Raw genomic sequence first — 8,021 nt, forward strand, 5'->3', positions numbered from 1 at the left:
TCGGGAAAGATAGTCAATGTCTTGACCCGAATAGCCAAGCGACAATTATATTCTCTTAACGCCAGCCCTTTGCCAGACCTTGAGGACGTTCCGGTAGTCCGTGACTTCCCGGATGTCTTTCCAGAGGAATTGCCAGGTGTTCCACCTGACAGGGATGTTGAGTTTGTAATAGACCTCATTCCAGGAACCGTTCCGATTGCTAGAAGACCTTATAAGATGGCACCCCTAGAACTAGCTGAGCTTAAGAAACAACTCGATGAGTCCTTGAAAAAGGGTTTCATCCGACCTAGCTCTTCTCCGTGGGCTTGCCCCGTCCTATTCGTCAAGAAGAAGGATGGTACGGACCGGATGGTTGTAGATTACCGACCTGTCAATTTGGTCACAATCAAGAACAAATATCCACTTCCCAGGATCAACGACCTGTACGATCAGCTCGCTGGATCCTCAGTCTTCTCCAAGATGGATTTGAGGTTGGGCTACCATCAAATCAAAATCAGAAACGGGGACATTCCTAAAACGGCCTTTGTTACTCGTTATGGCCAATACGAGTACACCATCATGTCCTTCGGTTTAACCAACGCTCCAGCCACCTTTTCTCGGTTAATGAACTCAATCTTCATGGAATATTTGGATAAATTCGTCGTGGTTTACCTCGATGATATACTCATCTACTCCAAGAACGAGGAAGAACATGCCGAACATCTAAGGCTAGTGTTGCAGAAACTTCGAGAGCATCGCCTTTATGCCAAATTTTCTAAATGTGAATTCTGGTTGTCAGAAGTGACCTATCTGGGTCATGTAATATCTGGTAAAGGTATTGCTGTTAACCCTGAGCGAGTTCAAGCCGTCCTTAATTGGACTCCACCTGAATCGGTCAAGCAAGTTTGGAGCTTTCTGGGCTTAGCGAGCTATTGTCGCCGCTTTGTCGAGAACTTCTCCAAGGTTGCTAAACCTCTAACCGAACTCCTCAAGAAAGATAAGAAGTTCGAGTGGACTCCACAATGTGAGCACAGCTTTCAGGAACTGAAAAGACGCCTGACTTCTGCTCCCGTACTGGTACCGCCAGACTTCTCTAAGGACTTTGTTATCTACTGCGACGCCTCGCGACAAGGACTAGGTTGCATTCTCATGCAAGATCGACACGTAATTTCCTACGCTTCACGGCAATTGCACCCACATGAGGAGAATTATCCTACTCATGATCTAGAGCTTGCAGCCGTAGTCTATGCACTTAAGACCTGGCGACATTACCTCCTCGGTAATCGTTGCGAAATATTCACTAATCACCAAAGTCTGAAGTACATCTTCACCCAACCGGATTTGAATCTCAGGCAAAGACGTTGGGTCGAGTTGATCACAGATTTCAACTTAGGAATAACCTACACCCCAGGGAAAGCCAACGTCATGGCTGATGCGCTAAGTCGTAAATCTTATTGTAACAATCTGATGTTACAACAAAGTCAACCGCTTCTCCATGAGGAATTTCGGAAGCTTAACCTTCACATTGTTCCTCAAGGATTTCTTTCCACCTTAGTGGCGAAACCTACTCTTACGGATCAAATCATTGCTGCCCAGAAGCGAGATAAGGGAATAGCTAAGATCAAGGAGAACATTGCTAGCGGAGGTGCTAGTTGTTTCTCCACAAATGATCATGGTGTTGTGTACTTTGAGAACCGTCTAGTGGTTCCCAAAAACCAGCATCTACGGCAGTTGATCCTTAAGGAGGCTCATGAATCTCCTCTCACTATTCATCCCGGTAGTACTAAGATGTATCAGGACCTACGCCAGAGGTTCTGGTGGACTAGGATGAAGAGAGAAATTGCTCAGTATATTGCTAATTGCGACGTTTGTCGTCGTGTAAAAGCAGAGCACCAACGGCCTGCTGCCACCCTTCAACCCTTAGCTATTCCTGAATGGAAATGGGATAAAATTGGTATGGATTTCATTACCGGTTTTCCCAGGACCAAGAGAGGGAATAATGCTATTTTCGTCGTGGTCGATCGTCTTTCCAAAGTAGCCCATTTCTTACCTGTTCGTGAGAGTATAACCGCTAGTCAGCTGGCAGACTTATACATCTCCCGAATAGTGTCTCTCCATGGTGTTCCTTTGGAAATTAACTCGGATCGAGGAAGTCTTTTCACCTCTCGATTTTGGGAAAGTTTCCAAAATGCTATGGGAACCCGTCTCTCCTTTAGCACCGCCTTCCACCCTCAGTCGAGCGGTCAAGTGGAACGCGTCAACCAGATTCTAGAAGACATGCTTCGAGACTCTGTTATCTCATTCGGAATGGATTGGGAGAAGTGCCTTCCATTTGCCGAATTCGCTTATAACAACAGCTATCAATCTAGCTTGGGTAAAGCCCCTTTTGAAGTTCTCTATGGACGACGGTGTCGAACACCCCTTAACTGGTCAGAGACCGGGGAAAGACAATTCTTTGGCCCGGATATGATTCAGGAAGCAGAAGAACAAGTTCGCATCGTTCGTGAAAAGTTGAAAACAGCCCAATCTCGTCAAAAGAGTCAATATGACCGAAAACATAAGGCTATGACTTTCGAGGTTGACGAGAAGGCTTATCTTCGGGTCACCCCTCTGAAGGGAACCCATCGTTTCGGTATCAAAGGCAAATTGGCTCCTCGTTACATTGGACCTTTTCGCATTCTCGCCAAACGAGGAGAAGTTGCCTACCAGTTGGAACTACCTCCGCATCTCTCCAGAGTCCACGATGTCTTCCACGTTTCTCAACTCAGGCGTTGCTTCTCGGATCCTATCCGTGAAGTGGACCACGAAACGCTTGATCTCCATGATAATCTTACAAATCGAGAGTACCCCATTCGTATCCTCGATCAGGCCGAGCGTACCACTCGACGCCAAAACATCAAGTTCCTCAAAGTACAATGGTCGCACCATTCTGAGGATGAAGCAACTTGGGAAAGGGAGGATCGTCTTCGACTCGAGTACCCCGCCTTCTTTCCGGAGGAACCCAAATCTCGGGACGAGATTCTTTTGAGTGGGGGTGAGTTGTCACACCCTAGCTAGTCATGCATTAGAGTGTGTGCATCATGTTTAATATTCCATTTAACTTGAAATGGGGATTTGTGAAACCCTCTGAATCATTTTGAAAATAACCCAAATAAAAATTTCTCCAAGAAGGTCCAAGAAAATGCTCATGTTGCTCTCTGAAAATATTGGACAGAGATAAAAATCAAACCAATATTTTTAGTGGCTCATGGACATTTATTTTGGGCATTTGGAATTAATGCATAAATATTTGCATTGGAAATATATTTCTATATATATGAAATATGGTCCAAATATTATGCCATTTCTAAAGGAGCTCTGGAATAATATATCTAGCCCCTGCAAAAATTGGCATAAGTTAAATAAATGATTTAATATATTATTTAAATCAAAACAAATGTCAGAAATTAGAAAACAGAAAAAAAATAAAAGGGAGAAGCTTACCTGGGCTCCTCCCTGTGCAGCCCATCCAGCTGGCCGGCCCAGCCAGCAGGCGGCCCAGCCCGTCTCCCTCCTCTGTCGTCTTCGTCCCGACAGAGGGAGGGGAGTGTGGCCGGCGCGCGCGCGCCACCGCGCCACGCCACCTCTCTTCCTGCTTGCCTGCCCTCCCCTCCTCGCTCGATGCCCCGGACGACGCCACGCCTCCCCCCTGCTCTCTCTCACTCTCCCCCGGCTCTCCCCTCCTCTCCCTCGCTCTCTCTCTCACACGGCCGAACACCACCGTCGCCGCCGTTCGCCATAGCAGCCATCTCCGGCCACCCCTCGCTCCCCCGACTAGCTCAGAAGCTCCGCCACAACCCCCTCTTCTTCCCCACCGCTCCACGGGCCTCCGGAAGCCCTGCATCGCCGCCACGTCGCCGTTCCCCTCTTCGGGCTCCGACCATCATCGCCGACGAATTCGCCGTCTCCAGCGCGTCTCCGAGCCCGCTTCGACGCCCACTGCAACCGCGGTGAGCCCCCGAGTCGTTTCCCCCTTCTTCCCGGGTCTCTTTCGACCTCTAGGCCTTAGCCCCACCTTGGCCGAGAGCTCCACGCCGCCGGCGATGTCGCCGTCGTGGCCACGGTCACCGTAGCGCCCAACCGAGCACACTATCGTGCTCCACGCCTCACTAGGAGCATGCAGCACGCACCAACGCCTCTCCAAACACCCTGCAACGCCGACTCCGACCGCACCCGAACTCCGGCCGCCGCTCACGAGCTCGCCGTCGACGGTACCGGCCACCCCAGGCTCGGCCACCACCACCGTTCGACGCGCGGGAGCAAGAGCTCTCCAACGAGCCCAAGAACGGCCTCGCCCGTGCCCTGTAGCGCGATCCCGCATCGCGCCGCCGTCTCGGGCCTCGCCGGCGTCACGTCGCCGGTGGGTTTGACCCACCTTGACCACTGTTAGTTAACCCCCTGACACTGACCAGTGGGCCCCAGCGCCACTAATTAGTAATTAGGATTAATTTAACCCTGTTTAACCCCCCTGTCACTGACGTGTGGGCCCCACACGTCAGGTTTGACCTCAGCCAGCCGCAGTTGACCACTGACGTCATGATGACGTCATGCTGGCGCAATAACTATAATTTCTGGATTTAATTTAAATCAGGAAATTCCAGAATATAATTTAAACTTCAAAAATTCATAACTTTTATTCTGTAACTCCAATTTGGACAAATTATATATGAAAAATGATCAGAAAAATCCAATCTATCCATCTGTACTATTTTCATGCATGATCAAACAAGTTAAATTGATGTTTTAAGCAGAACAAGGAAAAGCACTTTAAAAGGCCATATTTGAATTTGAAATTTGAATCCTTGATTCAAATTTGCTCAAACCCTTCTGGTTTTGGTTGCATTAGCCCAACACACTCATATTGCCATGTTTCATGCATGCATCATATTGTTGCACATTGTTTGGTGATGGTTGTGTATCGGTGTACTTTGCGACAGGTTCTGCCTCCGAGGAGTACCGTGATTACCCTAACGAAGAACCGTATCAGTGCATCGAACCATCAGGCAAGCAACCAACCATTTGATCATATCGATACAATCCCATGTTCTCGCTTCTGCTCTCTTTTACTGCATTAAGACAACGCGATTCAAACTGCTGTGTGCTACGGTAGTTGAACCCATTTCCTCTGCATGACCTGTCATTGCCACAGTAACTAGATGAAACCCACTAGCATGTGTAGGAGTTGATTGAGCCATATGTATGTGTTGTTCCTACCTTGCTATGCCTGCTATGCTTAGAGTCGTGTCAGGTCTGGTTCATCTGGGTGATGGGCTAGAGTGAAATGATTATGTCGGTAATGAGAGTGGTGTGGTGAACACGATTTGGTAAAGGTATCGATGAGAGGCCATGTAGGAGTACATGGTGGGTTGTTTCATTGAAGCCGACCTTAAGCACTGAGATCTGTATGCGTGATTTAAGATATAGCTACTACCATGCATTGGGCCCTGAAATATGACCCCGCTCGACTTCTTATTCACCCTAGCTCTCTGTCCAGGAGTTGCAAGTAGTTTCTGGTGTTTGTAGCCTACTGGAGGCCGTGGACAGCGCTGACCGTAGGGGTGGGCTGTGATGTGGTAGGTACGTGGCCGGGTGTACCGAATACCCGTTAGGTATCTCGGGAACCCTGTTCACATCGTTCGGGGCCGTATGGGAAACCCCGGCCGGACTCCCTGCGGATGGAACCTGAATAGGCGATAAACCTGGACTAGAGGCTTAAGTGTTTAGGTAGGTCGTGGTCTACACCCACGTCGGCTTTCGCTTGAAGTCTGCCGAGCACATGTCGTGTGCAGACGCTAAGTGGTGGAAACATGTATGAAGAAGTACACCCCTGCAGGGTTATCATAATCTATTCGAATAGCCGCGTCCGCGGTAAAGGACTACTTGGTTGCCTATACAGTTCATAGACAAGTAAATGGAAACTGTTAAAAGCCTCAAGATAAGTGTGAGTGCCGAGGATGGCTCTTCCATAGGAAGACGGAGGTGGATCCTCGGTAGTGTATTGAAGTGGTGAGTAGTGGACTCGTGTGCGCAAAACCATTTCAAGTTGGAGTATCGTAGGATAGTCTAGCCAAGAGTCAAAGCTGGCTTGCTGCAATAACTCCACCAACCCTTCTTGATACTAAGCATGTATGTAGGATCTGATGTAAGTCTTGCTGAGTACCTTTGTACTCATGTTGCTATAATTTACATTTTTACAGAAGACGCTGCAACCCCTTCTGATGGGTTCTATGTAGACGTTGACATCAACGAGTAGGTTAAAGACCCAGGTGGTGACCCTGAGCTTGTGAAGGACCACGTAGTATAGCTAGGCTTTCCAAGCCTCTTTTATTTTATTAGTTGTCTGTACTCAGACAAGTTACTTCCGCTGCTGGTTTGTATGACTGTATGACTTGTATGTTGGGTCGTGAGACCCGTACCTTTGTGTATGTTATGTATGGCTCCCTGAGCCTTAAATAAAATACTTGTGTCGTAGAGTCATGTTGTGATGCTTCGTTGTATTTGCACATATCGAGCATATTGTGTGTATGATTGAAATGCTTGGTATGTGTGGGATCTGACTATCTAGTTGTTTATCTTTAGTAGCCTCTCTTACCGGGAAATGTCTCCTAGTGTTACCGCTGAGCCATGGTAGCTTGCTACTGCTCTGGAACACTTAGGCTGGCCGGCATGTGTCCTTCTTCGTTCCTGTGTCTGTCCCTTCTGGGAAATGTCACGCTTTGAGTACCGAAGTCCTGTTAGCCTGCTACAGCCCGGTTTACCGGAGTCCTGCTAGCCCAGTGCTACAGCCCGGACCCACTTGCTGATGACCGACACGTTCGAAGCTGGGTCATGGATGCCTGTCCCTGTAAGTCTGTGCCACTTTGGGTTTACGACTAGTCATGTCAGCCCGGGCTCTTTATCATATGGATGCTAGCGACACTATCATATACGTGAGCCAAAAGGCGCAAACGGTCCCGGGCAAAGGTAAGGCGACACCCGTGGGGATACCGTGCGTGAGGCCGCAAAGTGATATGAGGTGTTACCGGCTAGATCGATGTGACATCGAGTCGGGGTCCTGACATCGTCGCGGTAGCGACGACGGACACCGAGACAAGCACGTGACACCAGTGCCACCCTGTCTTAGCATAACGCGAGTCAAGGCGGATGTCGTCGCGGTAGCGACGACGGACACCGAGATGAGCACATGACACCACTGCCTCCCTGTCTTAGCGTAACGCGAGTCGAGGCGGACGTCGTCGCGGTACCGACGATGGACGCCGAGGCGAGCACGTGACACCAGTGCCACCCTGTCTTAGCGTAACGCGAGTTGAGGCGGACGTCGTCACGGTAGCGACGACGAACGCTGAGACGAGCACTTGACACCAATGCCACCCTGTCTTAGCGTAACGCGAGTCGAGGCGGACGTCGTCGCGGTAGCGACGACGGACGCCGAGATGAGCACGTGACACCATTGCCACCCTGTCTTAGCGTAAGGCGAGTCGAGGCAGACGTCGTCGCGGTAGCAACGACGGACGCCGAGACTAGCACGTGACAGTACTGCCACCCTGTCTTAGCGTAACGCGAGTCAAGGCGGACATCATCGCGGTAGCGACGACGGACACCGAGACGAGCAGGTGACACCATCGCCTCCCTGTCTTAGCGTAACGTGAGTCGAGGCGGCCATCGTCGCGGTAGCAACGACGGACGCCGAGACGAGCAGGTGACACCATCGCCTCGTTGTCTTAGCGTAACGCGAGTCGAGCCGGACGTCGTCGCGGTAGCGACGACGGACGCCGAGACGAGCAGGTGACACCAGCGCCACCCTGTCTTAGCGTAACGCGAGTCGAGGCGGACGTCGTCGCGGTAGCGACGACGGACACCGAGACGAGCACGTGACACCATTGCCACCCTGTCTTAGCGTAACACGAGTCAAGGCGGACGTCGTCGCGGTAGCGACGACGGACGCTGATACGAGCACGTGACACCAGTGCCACCCTGTCGTAGCGTAACGCGAGTCGAGGCGG

Source organism: Triticum dicoccoides, unplaced genomic scaffold, assembly GCF_002162155.2.
Source record: "Triticum dicoccoides isolate Atlit2015 ecotype Zavitan unplaced genomic scaffold, WEW_v2.0 scaffold73183, whole genome shotgun sequence".
Taxonomy (NCBI): Eukaryota; Viridiplantae; Streptophyta; class Magnoliopsida; order Poales; family Poaceae; genus Triticum; species Triticum dicoccoides.